The sequence below is a fragment of the Plectropomus leopardus genome, chromosome 8 (genome assembly GCF_026936395.1).
Source record: "Plectropomus leopardus strain MGB_pleo_1.0 chromosome 8, ASM2693639v1, whole genome shotgun sequence".
Lineage (NCBI taxonomy): Eukaryota > Metazoa > Chordata > Actinopteri > Perciformes > Serranidae > Plectropomus > Plectropomus leopardus.
The window spans coordinates 4,904,381-4,922,007 of NC_142183.1; the positions used below are offsets into that span (position 1 = coordinate 4,904,381).

Genomic DNA, 17,627 nt, shown 5'->3' on the forward strand with positions numbered 1-17,627 from the left:
GAACAAAGTGTGATTTTGAATTATACAACAGTTACAGTAGTTTAATTTGTTTCCAGACGTTTGAGATATGGCATCATACCAGATACAATGGCAATCTATTCATCTACAGCAGTGATACTAAACTTATGGCCCACAGGCCAAATCTGGCCCCTGATACGGTGCCAGATGGCCCCACAAACTTTTCACAATGAAAATAAAGAGATTCACACTGAGGATTGTCTTAGTACTTTTCATATACATGAGGTGCCAGAGTGTATAAAACAGCATCAAAATAGAGCTTGTTTATCAAAAAAGTGTAAGTGGAGGATCCCCCGCACCCCTGACAGAGGCCCGAGCTAAGACCCTGATGTCCAAAAATCCTAGAAATGTCATCAAAGAAATGGCTTAAAATCCTAGAAATATGATAAAATCCGAGAAATATCCTAAAATCATTGAGACTTCCCCAAATCCGAGAAATGTTCTATAATCCTAGACATGTCCTATCATCCTTTACATCTCCTAACATCTGAGAAATGTCCCAAAATCCTGGAAATGTCCTTAAAACCGTACACATCCTACAATCCAAGAAACCTTTGGAAATGCAAGAAAAGTGCTAAAACCCGAGAAATGTGCTGAAACTTGAGAGATGTGCTAAAATCTGAGAAATGTCACAAAATCCTTCACATGTCCTGAAATCCTAGAAACATCCTGAAATCCTAGAAATGTCCCGAAATCATTGAAACTTCCTCAAATCCGGGAAATTCCAAAATCCTAGTTAAGTCCTAACATCTAACACCTGACATCACAGACCGCTCCTAAAATCTGAGGACTAACCACAAATTCAAGACATGTCCCAAAATGCTTGAAATGTCCTTAAAAACTGAGCGTGTCCTAAAATCCCAGAATCTTCTAAAATGTAAGAAAAGTATTGAAAAACGAGAAATGTTGCAAAATGTTGCAAAATCTTCGACATTTACTAAAATCCAAGAAACGTCCTGAAATCTTAGAAAAGTCCTAAGATTCTAGAGAAATGCTAAAATCCCTGACACGCCCGAAAAGCCTAGAAACATGTACGAGGCTGCTGTGACCGGCTCCTGGCTCTTGTCATTTTGCAAAAGTGGCCCCCAAAGCAGAGCAGTCCCTGATCTTTAATACGGTTTAATACTGAATGTACACAATATATTTTGCTTCAGGTTGTGATTTTATTGTGAAAACTTGAAGATGTGATATACAGATTTCCCTCTAATTAGCGCACATGTTCAGCTCTGGTTAAAGCGGCACAGTTTCGATGCTGAAGGGTTACGTTGTCTAATTACAGACCACATGTCACTTCAGTGTCAAAATTCACTTAACTCTCGCCGCCTGTGGAAAGGTCCCTGTCAGAAATATCACGTCTGTAACGAACTCTGTGCTGACTGTGAGTCCACCACCTGCCACTTATCCTGACAATGCCTCAGTGATACACTGTGTTTTAAACCTTTATTTACTCAGGGAGGGTCTGCTGAGCAGGTATTTTCTTTCAACATCGCTCAGCTTTATATTCTTAGTTAGTAAAACCAGCTAGACTTTACATTTCCACTGGTGTGACTGGAAGTTAAAGCCACATGACCAGTAACAGTCAGACGGTGGAGGCATTTCCACCATAAGGCATTTATGCTAAAGTAGTCTTGCAAAAAGCTTGAATGCCTCTACGTGCAGCACTGTCTGTTTTTCAAATTAAGGCCTCATTTCCATTTGTTTCCTGTTTTTAAGAGGACGCTGCCCTTTATTTCCCTTACTTGACTTGCATCACTGATTTTGGCAAGAAGAGGATGTGATGACAGCAACTGGTAAAGATAAAGCTACTTAACTTTGAAAAAAACTTTTACCTGTACTGCCTCTGATTTCTGGGTAGGCTTATTACCTTTGAGTTTCAGTGTGAAATTTAGCCTTTTATCTGTTCAGACATGGTGTGTTTTACTTCTTATGCAGACCCACTTTTCTATTTATTTAAACCAAACTGGAGACTCAAAAAACACCTCACTTCCAGGTGTTCAACTGAGGAACTGTAAAAGCTTTCATTAACTTGAGTTATTAGCTGAAAGATGAAAATAGTGCAGAGTATTACTCATCCTAATATTGATGTTTATTCACATATCGTCATGTTTCAAAGAGACTCTGATCTTTTATCATCCGTTTCTGAAAACTAAAACTGACTCACGACCTGTCACTTCAGGCTTACACCTGTCACAAAACCCTGTTAAGAGCAAAAGAGTTCAGGTCAAAGTGGCGCTCTTCTGAAGCTCTTGGCCCCCTGACCTCCCAGATAACGACACCAGAGACCCCGACGGCCGGGGGAGAGTTTGGGGGAGGGGAAAGTGGTTCTGGGAACCAACACCCAAAACAGTGAGATCACCTCTGCAAAAGAGGGGTCATCAGATTTATTTATTTGTGGCAGCCCACCACATCTAAACATGTGCTGCCACGTTGTGATTTTAAATTTTTGGAGTGAGACCGTTCATCACTCAACCTAAACTCCACAAAGTTACCACTGAGAAAGAAAAAAAACCTCACGGTGGGTTCTGTCAGCGCTGCCTTCACAAAACCCATAAAAACGTCCGAATTTAGAGACGCAGAATGAAAAAATAAGGGACACACATTAACAGTTGCAACGGCATGAGGTTTTCACAGTGCGATGACTGTCTCAAAAATCTCCGTTTCAGGGTATATAGTATTACAGTGTTATAGTATCAGGCCCAGCCCAGGATAAGTGGAAGAAAATGGATGGATGGATGGATGGATGGATGGAAAATTAGTATTTTTTTTATTATTATCGGTTACAATTAGCTTTAAACCAGTGAAAACAGAAGCTTTTTTAATTGAACAAACTTAATATCAGCTGAAATTCACACACACAGGTGAGAGAGATTCTCTCTCTGACTGCGTTTTTCAATAAAGTATAAGAGTAAATGTACACAGTATGATGACTGTCAGCTTTCATACCACCTTGAAACTGTTATATCGTTGCATCCCCTCACATACCACTCCTTATTCTGTGAGAAACACTGAAAGTCCATTTGACTGCACCATTGATTTTTTTTTTTTTTTGGTTAAGCAATTATTTATTTTCTCTATAAAATGTCACCATTTAACCATTTCTGACAACCCAAATTGAAGTTTTAACTGTTCCTTTGTCCCAAACAATCATATTTAATCGAGATAATATAAAACAGACATGGCATCAAAACATGACAAAAATAAAACAGCAAGAGTTTGCCTTTTTTTCCTGATAAATGACTGAAATGATTGATTTTCAGCTCATTTTCTGATGAATTAAGCTATCGATTAATCAACATTAAACACCGCTGCTGTAATATATTAAATCCCTCTCTGTCTTCTCTGTTACACACCATTTCCAACAGCGATCCATCAACCAAGATATTACATTTTGGATTAAACAAATGGAAATAATTTCCCATTTCCATTTGTCAGAGTAAACACATTCGCATGCACCGTTCAATCTGCGGTGGAGAGGCGACTTGCTGCAACACGGAGGATGCAATGAGCCATTACGTGGGTTTGCTGGTGAACAGGCTCGCAGCCCGTGTACTGCTGTCTTGCTTTTCCAGTTTTAACCACAAACCGTGGGCTCCAGGCCGCAGGCAGAGACGGGGCGAGTCGCACACAGACCCAGAGATGACAGTTATTACCCATTCACTGTACGAGCCTGGCTGAGGTACAAGGCAAGCGAGTAATTAATTCCTCGTTTGGGCCACCGACGTTCATTTACAAAGGCTTTCTGGGCTCGTTAAGCTGTCAGAGATGCTAAATAGTGCTGTCACTTGTGCATCGCTCTGTTAAAGACTTTCAGGAGATGCTGGTGCAGACATTCGCCGACCTTTGACCAGGTTTTATCAAACAGCTGACAGACCACTAAATAAAAGCTGAACTGTGTTTGGTCCTTTAAAGAGGTCTCAGTCTGCAGAAGAGCGGGTGAAAGTGTGTGATTGTTACCATAAAGTGTTAACAGTTTTATGTATCAGCTCCGTCTTTCTCAAGTCTTACTTCATGCCAGTTTTTAAGAAGCTAAGCACTTTCTGTACACAACACAAATCATTTGTTAACTTTCCTGCGAATCACTCAGCTGAAAGCCGAGTGGGCAGAAAAACTCTCATAATTAGTGTTCAAAAATATCTAAAATGCACAATATCTAACTGCTCTGTGTTAGGATTGTATCCGCACTAAAAAGGCAGAAAATGTTAGGAATGTAGAGCAAGAAAAATCCAATTTCCCTATTAAACATCTTGTGCACTAAAATGTAATTGTTTGTTTCCTGCAGGCACAAATGGCCACTATAATATCTACAGCATGGGAAGTGATATAATTTCAGTGTTGGTGATTTCCTGTTTTACAGACTCTGCAGTTAAATCACAAACTTCCCGGCACTGAGAGCCGGTGCTGGAGAACAGGCTGTGGGTGATATGGTCAGTAAATAAATACTGGCCTACAAGACGTAGCATAAAAACGACAGAAACCCAATGTTGTAAAGGTGATTGATGCATTCAAAAGGCAGGAAAAGACCAATTTCTCATAAGAATGTGAGGACCAACCTGAACAAACAGATGGGATTTGGTGTTTTTTGGCTCCTAAAGAAGCCGGTAAGGATGTCACCACCACTACTTGGTATCAAGTCAATGACAAATCCTGAATATGTGACAGCACTAGTTATTCACAAGTAACGTAGCTGTAAATGCTGCCCTGTCAGGTTCAAAAGAATTGAATCCCTTGTATCTATAAGTGTTTAAGTCTGCTGATAAATAGCAAAGAAAGCTGACTGGCAACCAAGAGAAAAACAAATGGAAGATGGGGACAAATGCAGCTGCAACAACAGCGCCGCCTCGACGTGTTTAAAATAAAAGCCATTTCCTGATTCTTTGCAGTGAGAGTGCTGATTGTCTATTCTATTGATTATCATGAAAAATACGTGGCAATTTCTTTGGTTGTGGCTCTAAACTGGTGGTCCTACGTCGCACAGTCAGAGAGGTTCAGCTGTTGTCACGGTTGTGCGTTCAAAGACAGCCTGGGATAAAACTCTGACTGTCAGAAATTTGGGATGAACATCTCAGTGTGTGACTGTGGTTACGACCTGCGTCTACTGACCGGCCAATAGAAATGCAGCATGAAATGACGCACTGATCATCGCCACACTGCTAAATGCACGTAGACGCTAAAACTTACTCCGAGCTCTTGTTGCCAAATTGGCCTTTTTCTCCTCAGCTACGACCTCACTGCACAGTCTGCATACATCAAATTTGATATCTTTCCCAAGTTTAATAAGATCCATCTCGCAGAGTTTAGCTTGCAAAAATTTCATAGTCTGCAGGAGGCTTTCGTCACGGGGGCAGAGCAAACTGTCTGAAAGGAATTTTTGAATGTGACAATCAGTTTTGTGGTTGGTTACACGGTGTAGATAAAGCCCTGGATCACGGGGTAGACTATAGTGTTGCATTCGTTGCAATTCATCAGGGATTAATAACAACATTCAAATCAACCTTAAATGTGTTCAGCAAAGAAATGCATGTGTATAAGTACAAGGGATTTACTGTTTTGTTGTCTAATTGGTGGAACTACTGAATCTCAGGTATCATGACATGCCTGGTAGCCAGTGTACTAAATTTTAAAGCTTCTTACATTATGAACAAAAAGCCAATAAACAAATCAGATGGGTTTACAGGAGGACCAAACTGAAAATCACTCGGCAACCAGCCAAGACGAGCACAGAAAATCAACATGTGTGACTTGTACTGTTTAGAAAGAGAAGGTTGCATCGGCTGAAAGAGAAACTCTTCCAGAGCAGCTTTCATTATCCATACACTCACTCTGCACCGTTCTCATTAAACTGTCTGGAAGCCGCCCAGTTCCTGTTTATTAGCCCGTCACTGCACTACATAACAAACAAGCTCAAAATGTGCAACGGAGTGACTTCTACATTTAAGAAAAAACGTGTTTCCCCTGAATTTAAAAAGAAAAAATGTATTAAACAGACACAACATCAAACTTAAAAACAGGAAAAGAGAAAGTTGTGAAACACACAGGCTGTTTTCTCCACCTAAATCTGTCTCCAGCGCCTGTCAGCTGCTGTTTTTAATGTCAACATAAAAGCGAGTCGAACCATTTAAATTCACACAACCTGTTGACGACCAGTTACTCAAGATGTTGACATAAAGCAGATACGATCAGTGAAAGCACAAGCGGGGCCGTGAATCTTATCTGGAGAGTCTGAACAGCAAGCACGGCCCGAGCTGACACACACATATATTAATCTGCACTGACTTAATGTGTGTTCTCGTGTCCTCTGGTCTTCATGCTGCTTTATATTATTCTATGTGCTCCGGCTAGAGGAGAATTTTTCATCCTGCTGCCAAAAAAGTGTAGTTTTAACACTTTTTCTGGCACTTTGTTCAGTGAGGGATGTGTGTGTTCTCTGGTCTGAATAGTAACTCAGGAAAATGAATCATCACTGTTGGATTCAGAGGCGTTTTTATTTATTTATTTATTACTTATTTATGACTATTTTAAGATTGCTCTGGGTGGTATTTGCTAGCTAATAAGTCTTTTTTGGGGAGAGAATTTGGCTACTTCTTGCTCCAGTTATGATTGCCTTTCTCTCCTGATTTAAATGTCATTAAAGAGAATAAAAAGACGGCGAGTTTATTCTCTAAATTCTGCTTTTCTGACTCTTACTATCACGTCTTAAAGCTTAGTCACGCCAGAAACTGGCACGGCAAAATCCATCCATGTTTGCAAAGTATGTCAGAGTTTTTCCCACACTTTATTTGTGGCAGTCGGCCATGATTAAAATATCTGCCACCGTGTATTGGTTTTCTATTTTCGGGGCTGGACTGGTAATTAGGAGCACTACTGAAATATATAAGTCACTTTTTCATGCACCACACTCTTGGAGCGCAGAGAGTACAGTCCAGTAGCACTGATGCAAAGTAAAAACATCTATCCATATATTCATCAGCTTTCAGATATGCCTTTATTTTGAAATTCTGTGTCACCGTCGAACAGCACCGGGCAGATAACGGCAAGCAGAAAGAAAAAGACGATGAAGAAAATGTTGTTTACTCACGAATAAATAAGCAGTTTGAAAATGTTTTCAATTTAGGAGAAAATATGGGTCAACAGACAGTATATTTAAATATTACAACACAAATGACGCATTAATGTGTCTTGTGTATTTCCTCCTTTTTACACATACTTTCAGTGAGAAAAAAATTGATTTATAATAGTGTTTGTTCATAAACAAAACAAAAAAGAAACTTGTTTTCATTTCTTTAAGGGTCATTGTAACTGATGATGATAATAAACACAATAATCGTGTAACACTAGTGACTGTGATACTATCTGACTCAGTAATCATACCTTTAAAATCTCATATCCTGCCGTTACAAACCCACATGCCACTCAGACTTGTTGTTTTGTCATTACTACTCAGACTACAAACCCGAACGTTTCTATACCAAAATGTCATCCTGTTGCCGGCAGATTCTGCATACACGTGCAGATATATGTTCATAGAGATTAACCAAAGCTTTACTTGATATTAAATCTCATATGGCTGTGCTTCAGAGTAATGTCTCCATTTGAAATTCACAGATTTTGCAGATTTAGGGGAGGTGTGGTCGTGCTTTTGTGTCAGCGCTGCATGACAAAAGGCTGCCTCCTCATTCACTTTGATAAGACCTCTGCGCTGACTCCGAATCAGTCGGCGAGCTGAGGGCTGGTCCGGTAAAGAAGCTTGAATCTGTCTCTGCAAAATGCAGAGTCAACTGCAAACACATCAGACTGCCGCAGGATAAAATGATAGTTGCTGTGATAACTTTACAGAGTTGCAAAATCCCGTCTCATAGTATCATAAACTGCTGTGCAGCGCTTTTGACACCTGATAATAAACCTATGGAGGTTTCAGTGAAACTCAACAATGCAGCTCATTTTTCTGTCTGTGTGTCCTAAACAGCTTTTTCATCACACAAATACTTCTGTTCAGTCTTATCGAGTGCAGATAAAAACCAAAAGCTTTTACTCAACAATGAATCGAACAGGATATAAACCACTCTGGGCCTGAACACCGTTCTGGTTCAGTGTTGCTTAATACTAAAACTGTAATCGACTTTACTTTTTCTACAGAATTCTTTTCTTATCAAACGTTCAAAGAAAAGGTGTTAAGGAGGAGAAAGTGAGCCGAGGATTTTTTAATTTTTTTTTTTTTTTACACCTTTTCCAAACTGCAGCTGATTTGTAGGCGCGGGATTCTCCACAGTAGCTCATTTAGGAAGCTGCCCGAGATCATTTCCTGTCACGAGAAAAAGACAAATGCATCTCCTGGCGCTAAAAGTCACTATTTTTTTCATTATCAAGCTGCCCTAAAGAGGCCGTGTCCTGCTCGCCTGTCAGCCGACAGTTTTATCTCACTGCACAGCGGGACCATTAGCATTGTTTAACCCTTTGAAACTTGAGTAAGTTGGCTTAATGTCTTTCAAAAACATGAGAGGAAGGTAACAGAGCAACAAAAGAAGAAATTAGCAAGAAATCTGTTTGTTTTTTTAAAGGCAAACTTATTTTAAATACTCATTGTCTGTTTGTTTTTTTATTTGTCTGTTTTTTTTGTTTGTTTTTTGTGTTTTCTTTCCCGTAGGTGCTTTGCTGCTAATTTTGCTTTTTTGTTTGTTTCATGATAGTTTTTTAAATTGTTCGATGGGTTGCATAAGGTGTTAACTATTGTTGTACCGTCTGATTTTCATTTGTACTTGTACATAACAATAACATTTGAAAATAAACAGAAAATTAGCAAAAAGAAAAAAAAACACAAAAAAGAAAATGACCTTGAAAAAATGCTTAAAAATCATAATAATTCTATTAAATATATATATATATATATATATATATATATATATATATATATATATATATAATTCTCTGGAAATTTTTCCTTGGATTTTCAAAAAAGAATTCTCTAAATCTACTAATTTCTTGCAATTTTCTTGTGAAAGCAGCACAAGAAAAGCCATGTCACTTCAGGTTTCAAAGGGTTAAACAAAGTGTGGAGGCATGTTTTTGTTGTAATTAGTCAAAATAAATATCCTTTTGCTTAATTTGTCGTCATTAAGCACTATAAATCCTCTTATAGTCTTAAAGAAGCTCATTAGTTGTTATTGAATTTCAGGTCAGAGGCGCTGCTGGTAATTGGGGGTTTCCCTGCAAAGTCAGCAGAAACCTGACATGGAAGTAAACGCTTGGCCGGCGTGTGCGTTCTTACGCAACGGCCATATGATATGGCATCTCTTAAGTACGAGCCAAGTGACGTTCAGCTGGCCGAGGACCATCACTGAGGTCAGCGAGGTCCTTCAGCGCTCTTTAAAAAGGAGCCCGAGAGATGAGGTTTCTACAAGGGCGACATCTTCAAATACAAGTCGAAAGCGTGGCTGCGGCGGAGAGGAGCAACCTTTCACTTCTGATTGATGCTCTATAGATTTGGATTCTGATGTCGAGCTGGTGTCTTTTCCAAAAGGAAGCAAAAAAAAATATCAAAAGAAGGAGTGAAAGCCCGATCCAGGAGGAGCTGGACTTAGATCTCTTCCCTCTCTGATGGTATAAAGCATCAGAGAGCAGCTCGGCTGTTAAAACAGAAGCACGCTGGGTGCAGTTTAGTACCAGCATGTTACAGCATTTTGGGCGATTGAAGCTCACAAAAGCAGACAAAAACAGTGTGTGCACTTTTAAAAATCACAAATTATATAATTAGCAGGCAAAATGTGAGTCAAGCGCTTTAACAGCCAGCCTGTTAGTCAGGTTATGGAGGTTCACTGCATTATTTTGGGTTTTTCTGTTACCTTCTACTCCGGTTTGAGGCTGCCAACGTGCACGACAAAGCCCAGGGCAGCTTCAGTGTCAATATACAGACGCTGGCCTAACCTGAACTCACTCCGAGGCTCCCCTGCACCGAAAGCATGCTCAGTATGAAGGTTTAGCGCGCACGCATGCATTGGAACGATCTGTTACATTTGGGCTACATTTGGTTAAAAAGATTTTTAGATTTAAATTTGCAGCAGGTCTCAACTAAACTCTCCATCTGATCAAGTCCTTCAAACCTTTTGTAAGTATTCAAACCTCTGAACTCTGAGAATATCTGTGCAATTTTTAAAAAGAAAACATGAAAAGGCAAAGAGTAACTAAAGAGTAATAGTTACTCCACAAATTGCAAAAAATAGTTTAAGGAAATTATTGCTAAAAAGCTTGAGAAAACTATATTTCTAGCCAATTATCATAATATATTTTTTAAACTTTGTTGCTGTATTTTTATATTTTTATAATATTGTTATAATTGTTTGCAATTTCTTGCTTATTTTGGGGTCATTTCTTCTTTTGTTGCTCATTGCCTTCTTCCCATGTTTTTGAAAGAAATCAAGCCAATTTGTACGGCTTCAAAGGGTTAAATCAAGTGGGCACGATGCAGGACAACCATCGCTCTGCCCGGCTAAATACTGGCAAAGTGCTGCAACATCAGAAGGTCCAAACTGGATCGGCACTTCAGATGCACCTCAGCCAAAAGCCCCCCATGAGGACTTCGATGGGTTTTATGCTGTAATCAAAGACTTTTTCATGCCTATATGCAGAAGTAAAAAATAAATAAAAAGAATAAAAATAAGTGTAATGTGTAGACGCAGAAGTCCACATGTGACGACTTGTGATGAGAACGTGTTGCCGGGAAAGACACCAAATCTAAAGTTGCCATCGGTGGCACCTTGTATGGTTTCCTCAACAACTCTTAAATGTGAATGTGACATGAAGTGTATAGTGAAGTGAAGTGAAGTGAAATGAAGTGAAGTGAAGTGTATTTTTAACCTCTTTTGTATATTTGTCTTTTTTTAACCAACTGTGGCTTTTATCCGAATACTTCTTCAAAACTACGATTCGGCTGTGCACAGGTGTTTGGATTGACACTGATTACTTTTTACCTTTTACCTTTTACTTTTACTTTCTTGCGTGCTCTGGTGAAGCTCTGATAGACCGAAAACGCAGCATAAAGTGAGATCTGCACATATGTAAGTGTGAAGAAATCTTTTTTACAAGTCTAACTCAAGTGCTACAAGAATATTTCTACCTGAATTTAAGATTGGTGTCTAAATATATGAAGAAAGATGCACCAGAACGTGTGATATTTTTGTGATACGTTTTGAGAAAATGAAACTTTTAACAATGCCAGACAACCCCAACAAAGATCCAAACCTGTCAGTGTTGCCAGGTGTACGATAATCGTATTTGTACGATAATTTTGCCCTCTGTACGATCAATCGTTTAAAATTGACGTGATGTTCGATAATTTGACCACTGTGACACTTACAATAAGCACTGTTTAGTTTACACGTCTCATTTTAACTTATTTCCTGGCTCTTATCTGTGTTTATGCATCATTTATTACACGATCTCCTCACAGCTGGTCACATTTGCTGTAGGCCATTTGGTGATGACATGAACGTGAGCACGCACTGTTATCATGCTTTTTGTAAACACTCGTCCGCAGGCACCATCAGTTTTGGGCTGAGCTGTGTAGACTGAGAAATCTCTTCTCTCTGTGGCAGTGGGTATGTGTCAAAAGTCATTCAAATACTTGTTTACTACAGTTAAACATTTAAATAATAATTTCTTTCTCAAAATACTATAATTTTAAGCAGCTGGTATGATAGTTTAACATTTCCAAGCTGGTAACGCTGAAATATGTGTGTCTGATGTGGTTTCGACATGTAACGGGTTAATTACCTTGTTAAAAACGCCTTCTCCGTCATTGAGAAATACACACTCTGTGAGTATGCCAACTCACAAAAAAGGTTTTAAAATTGAACACAAGATGATCCATTTTTGGCGTTTGTGCACTCAGACATTGGTTGGGATGTCAAAAATATCCTGCTTTAAACTCAGACGTGTGTGTGCGCAGAGAAAGTTTTCTATCTGCAGCAGATGAGTGTGAAAACAGCCGTCTGGTGTCAAAGTGTGTGTGGAGTTTACAGACGCAGTTTCAGACAAAACTGATGTGATGGTCCAGGTGTTTACAGATGTGGTTGACACTATGATTTTTAATAAACCCAACCACATGTAGCCCACTTTGAGCCTCCACACCTCCATCCTGTGACCTGCTAACCCCCCCGAGCATGCTTCCTGTGTTTCACAGAGAAAAAGTTGAGGAGTCTGGTGCGTTTTTGTGTTGCTCGTGTGAATTCGTGCAATATATTTTAGAGGCACCCCCCCAAAAAAACAAAAAAAAAACTGCAAAGACTTGTTGGCTGCTCTGTGCATGCCCCCAACACAATGTCACACAGGGCTCCTCGCTGCAGCAGCAGTCTGGCGAGGGGCGACATCCACCCTGAAGAAAAAAAAAATGCACCAACTTTCTGTCTTGATTTAATCCAAACCTCATGTAGATCCTCCACACACACACACACACACACACGCACACACTGAACTTTGGACGGCAGGAGGAAGAGGTTAGCCTAATGGTGGACCATGAGATTTTTTTTTTCAATGGGAAAGAAGAATTGGCTGAGAGGAACAACAGCATTTAAACATGACGAGACAGGCAGAGAGGCGGCTGCAGGAGCCTCCTCTCCGGGCCGCCTCGCCGTGTGCATCCCGGTGGACGTTAAAGCCGCCTTTACGATGCACGTTTCCCCCTTAAAAACCCCCACCATCCCCCGGTGTGCAACTGCAGGGCCCGGCGCCGCCATACACCAGCACATAGACACATAAAACAACACGTATAGCATGCCCCGTAGCACCAAGCGGAAAGAGACAAGGCGAAAAACGAGCAGGAGGGGGACACAAACCGGGACCGCACACCGGCCACGGACCCACCGGGGACGGAACATAAAGAGAGCAAGTCTAGTTAGGCGAACTAACCTGTTCGGGAGCAGCACGGTCCGCTGGATATTGGGTTGAATCCGAGTTAAATCCACTATCAGTACAACAAAGAGGCGAAAATGACCGAGCGGCCGCGGAACAGGCCGAAACAGCACTCCTGGAGCAGCGGGGCGCATGCGCAGAGCACAGCCGGAGGTGGAGGGGGGAAGAGGGGGGGCGGAGGGCAAACTAATATTTTACAATTGATCCGCTGAGTGCGTCATTTATTATTCATTTTAAATAGGAAATAGCTCGAGTTGATGGTTGTTTTTAGAGAGTGCGGGACTCAGAGTCAAAATAAAGCAGTAATAAAGCTGTTAGTACCTCTGTAATAAGATCAATAATCTGACCTGCAGCTTATCACCACGTGCAAGTGTTTTTTTTTTTTACTATTTACACTGTTCATCTTGTTTTCTTGCTCCATTTTTACGCTTAATTGCTATTTGTAGTTTTGCGTCTTGTTTCTCACTATTTTCACTTCTCATTTTTACTCTATTTTTATTCTAAATTCCTATTTCTAGTTTTGCATCTTGTCTCGGCCTATTACTATTTACACTTTTCATCCTGTTTTTTTTATTTATACTTTTATTTTTGCTTTATTTCTATGCTCAGTTCCTATTTTTGGTTTTGCGTCTTGTTCTGTTTTTCACTATTTACACTGTCCATCTTGTTTTTTATTATTTATACTGCGTTTTTTGTTCAATTCCTATTTCTAGTTCTGCATCTTGTTTTTTTACTATTTATACTGTTGTTACTGTTTGCTCTATTTATCTTGTACATACTTTGCTTTGATATCCCTTTGCTGCTGTAACAATGCAAATTCCCCCATTGTGGGACTAATAAAAGATTAAAAATTAAAATTAAATTAAAGAAAAACATATTTTAAGAAATGCTGTATGATAGAAAAGTTATTAGAACTTCACAGGGGAAATCCTTTTTTTTTTGAAAATTGAAAAAAAAGAATAACTAAAGTTACTAAAAGAATCCCAAAAAAAAGGAGATTTTTAGTTCATTCAAGACTAGATTTTTTCCGCAGTCAAGAATGAACCTTAAATCTCTATTTTCAAATTAATACACAAGGTATTAAATGGCCAGAATTACCCAGGAGGCTAATAGATAAAAAGAAGTTTATATGTCAACAAAAGTTTTAAAGGTGCAGATGACAAATTAGTAACATGAATGAATGTGCAAGGGTACCTGCTTGCCTGTATTTAGATAAGAAATAATAAATAAATAAATTGATAAATAATAGCCTAATGACAAGTTCATCACCATATTTGTTCATGTGTTTAATCAGCATTTCTATTTATTTATTTAATATTGACTTAAATGGCATTCCAACTAGATTAAGTTATTTTTTAACTTAAAAAATCTTCATTACAAGGTAAAGAAGGCTGTATTAGATTGCACTGCCAGATACTGCTTTTATATTGTCCACTAACATAGAACTTTTTTGTCCTGAGAGAATTTGTTGTGCAGTAGTTGCAGTAAAATGTAGGGAAAATCAATAAAGGCACAAAAAACCAAAATAGCCACTTTTATATAGAGATATGTGGACTTGCACGTCAATTTCCAATTTGTTTGTAAAACATCTTTTTAACAGTTGATTTTAAATCATAAGCATTTAACATTATAACTTCGAACTTACCTTTTCATGCTTTCTACATTTTTCAGCGGAGGCAGCCGTGAATACCAACAGAGCATTTTATCTCTGTGGTTGATGCAAAAAATTATGGATCCCAACAGATTTATAGGCAGAAATTCTAAAATCTGCACAAAATTTGAACCTGATTATGTTTAAGTATAAGCCTTGAGATGGTTAATTGTAGATATAAAGATGAAGACGGTGATGGTTGGGGTTTGGTTAAGATTCAGTGTGGTTACAGTTACAGTTACAGAGTGTGGGTGGGACACGTGGCTGAACTACTGTCATGAAATATGAAGTGCTGCACGCTCCTAACTGGAAATAATGATGGTGAAACAAAAAGTAGCCACACCTGCCAAAATTTCTTATTTTAATTTCAACCACAGGCCAACATCTGCTGACCCTTGGAGGTTTAAAATCTCTGACGTTCCCATCGATGACTCATCTTCACGCTGCAGTCATGTTTTTGTCTAAGAGTTGAAATACAAATGTAAAACATCCTTCAACTGTAAGTGTAGCTCTAACGCCACAATATACAAAAAAAGTTTCTAATTCATATATGTTGCTTTTTTAACTACATTTTCTTCTTCTTTTTTCCCTTTTATTTACAAGCTGATTTGAGAGATGCCTGCAATTTTATTTTATTTTATTTTATTTTATTTTATTTTATTTTATTTTATTTTATTTTATTTTATTTTATTTTATTTTATTTTATTTTATTTTATTTTATTTTGTGCAAATATATTTAAACCTAAGTATTTGGACTCTTTTCTCTGACACCTGAAGTTTTGCTCAGGTGCCTCTGATTTCTTTTCATTGTCTTTTAGTATGGACCTTTTTTTTTTAAAATAAATAAATAATGAATGAATGAATGTAGTGTATGTCTCATTTTTATATGCTATTTTTTTTAACTACCTTTTTTGTTTTGCCCTTTTCTTAAAAGCTGATTTGAGAGATGCAAATGGCAATAAATTAATCTAACTCTAAAATCCCATTGTAAAACACAACAACAAAGGGGTTTTGTGCATATATACTTAAAAAAACAAAACAAAACAGAAATATCACATTGACCTAAGTATTTGGACTCTTTTCTCTGACGTCTGACGTTTTGCTCAGGTGCCTCTGATTTCTCTTGGTTGTCTTTCAGCATGGACCTGCACCTGGGTTGGAGTCCATCTGCAGCTAATTGAACTGATTGGACCTGATTAGGAGAGGCTCACACACCTGTCTATATAAGGGGTCAGAGCTGACGCATGCACCAGAGCACAAACTAAACCATGAGGGTGCAGAAACTGTCTGCAGAGCTCAGAGAAAAAGGATTGTTCAAACAGAGATTTCGGGAGGTTAGAGAATACATTTCTGCTGCATGAAAGGTTCACAATGACCTCCATGATTCTGAAATGTTAAAAGTTTGAAGGAAGATTGTCCTCAGTGGAAAAACACATGAAAGTCTGCTTAGAGTTTGCAAAAAACAAACAAACAAAAAACACCTCAAATACTCTCAGACTGTGAGAAACAAAACAGGAGATAAAATGAAAACAGAACAGCTTAAAAAGAAACTTTATATTTGGAGTGAACGTCAAATGATTCAGAAGTGGCTTTTTGGTATCACTTTCTTTTTTCGTGAACCTCCTCGACACCAAACAGACTCTCAAAGGGTTAAACAGAGGGAGGAGCGTGTTTCAGTGCACTCAGAGAAGTTCAGGAAGTGAAGATTTCTCACTCTGTTTCTTTTAGAAGTCACAAGAAAGAAATCACCAGTAAGGGGAACAAAACTCAACACAGTTATTCAAAAATGGAAGAACATTTTCAGACACTGACTGCCAACAGTGATGCAAATAAGCAACACTAATAAAGTGCAAAATATAGATATTTTGTCAATTCAAGGCACATTAGATATGAGTGACAAATTTGTTCTGATATATTGTTCCAAATACTTTTAGACATCAAACTCTGCTCAGATTATCAAAATAAAGTGTGGGACAGCACTCTAAGCATATCTACAAATCAATAAGCATTGGAGGACTAAAGCAGACTGCATAAATGTAAAGGGTAGTGATTTATGATCCATGATCACTCTGACACTGGGGTGTAACGCAAATGCACATCCGCTCAGTATTTAAAATCTGCCCTCTGAATAGAACTTTTGAAAGTAGCAGAGGACTTTTATTTAGAGTTTTTTTTTTAAAAAAAAGTCTGTAAACATTATTTTTAAATTCATACTGTTAAGAGCAAAAAATGTGCCACTGAAAATTCAAACTGTAATGGGCATAAAAACATAAAAGCATAAAAACATGCATTGTGTTATTTCTGGGGGTCATTCTGGGCTTTTGCCCTGGAATTTGTCTTTTTTAATTATTTTTCCACCTGATGATGTCTTATTTTTTGGCATATGGATATAAAAATATATGCTATTTCCATTAGGTGCACTGTCACAATCAATGTTGCTGCTAATCATTGACACATCCCAAGCTGCGAAACATCAAAAAACCAAAAAAAAAACAACTTTTCAAGTAATATGCATGTATAAAAAAATCAATGTTGCTACTAATCATTGACACCCTAGGCTGTGATAATTTAAAAACAAAATCTACTTTGCATTTTGTATGCTGAAAAGAATTCATTTTTCTGCTTTTTTTTTAATTATTATCAGAAAACATAATTGCATCATAACAAAAATGGCATTTGGTTGAAATTCTGAAAATAAATGAATAAATATTAGATATTTATGATTAGGACTGATGTTGGTTTAAAAGTTAACTCAATGTAAATAGAAAATAATATCAGTGTTTAATATTTTATAAAGCTTGATACTGAAAAGCGCATTTTGGGCAAAGAGTGATATGAGTGTGTGTCATATTAAGGACGACACAGTTTGTCCATAACACCTTTGTTTATTGTTGCAAAAAACAAGTAGCATTCAAAACTTCTGTAAAAGTACACAGTATTAACTGGTGATGCATTAATGTGTAAGCATCAATAATGTTGCAGCTGCTGGATTATTTAATCCACAAAAAGACTGTCAAGATTTATTTGTTGATTTCTATTGTTTATTAATCTGTATCTG

The 17,627-nt window shown here is 38.1% G+C and overlaps 1 protein-coding gene and 1 long non-coding RNA gene across 2 annotated transcripts in view; one reads left to right on the forward strand and one right to left on the reverse strand.

Moving 5' to 3' along the window:
* pcgf3 (polycomb group ring finger 3) overlaps positions 1–14,008 on the reverse strand; it is a 71,518-nt gene extending 57,510 nt beyond the window's left edge. Inside the window, exon 1 of the mRNA XM_042493338.2 lies at positions 12,916–14,008. The gene's annotated coding sequence lies outside the window, so the exon portion shown is untranslated. The remainder of the gene's footprint in view (positions 1–12,915) is intronic.
* On the forward strand, positions 8,901–11,385 carry LOC148188826 (uncharacterized). Its single transcript, XR_015777174.1, has 2 exons — positions 8,901–10,117; positions 10,423–11,385. It is a non-coding gene; the product is annotated as an uncharacterized LOC148188826 (long non-coding RNA).
* Positions 14,009–17,627: the final 3,619 nt, after the last annotated feature.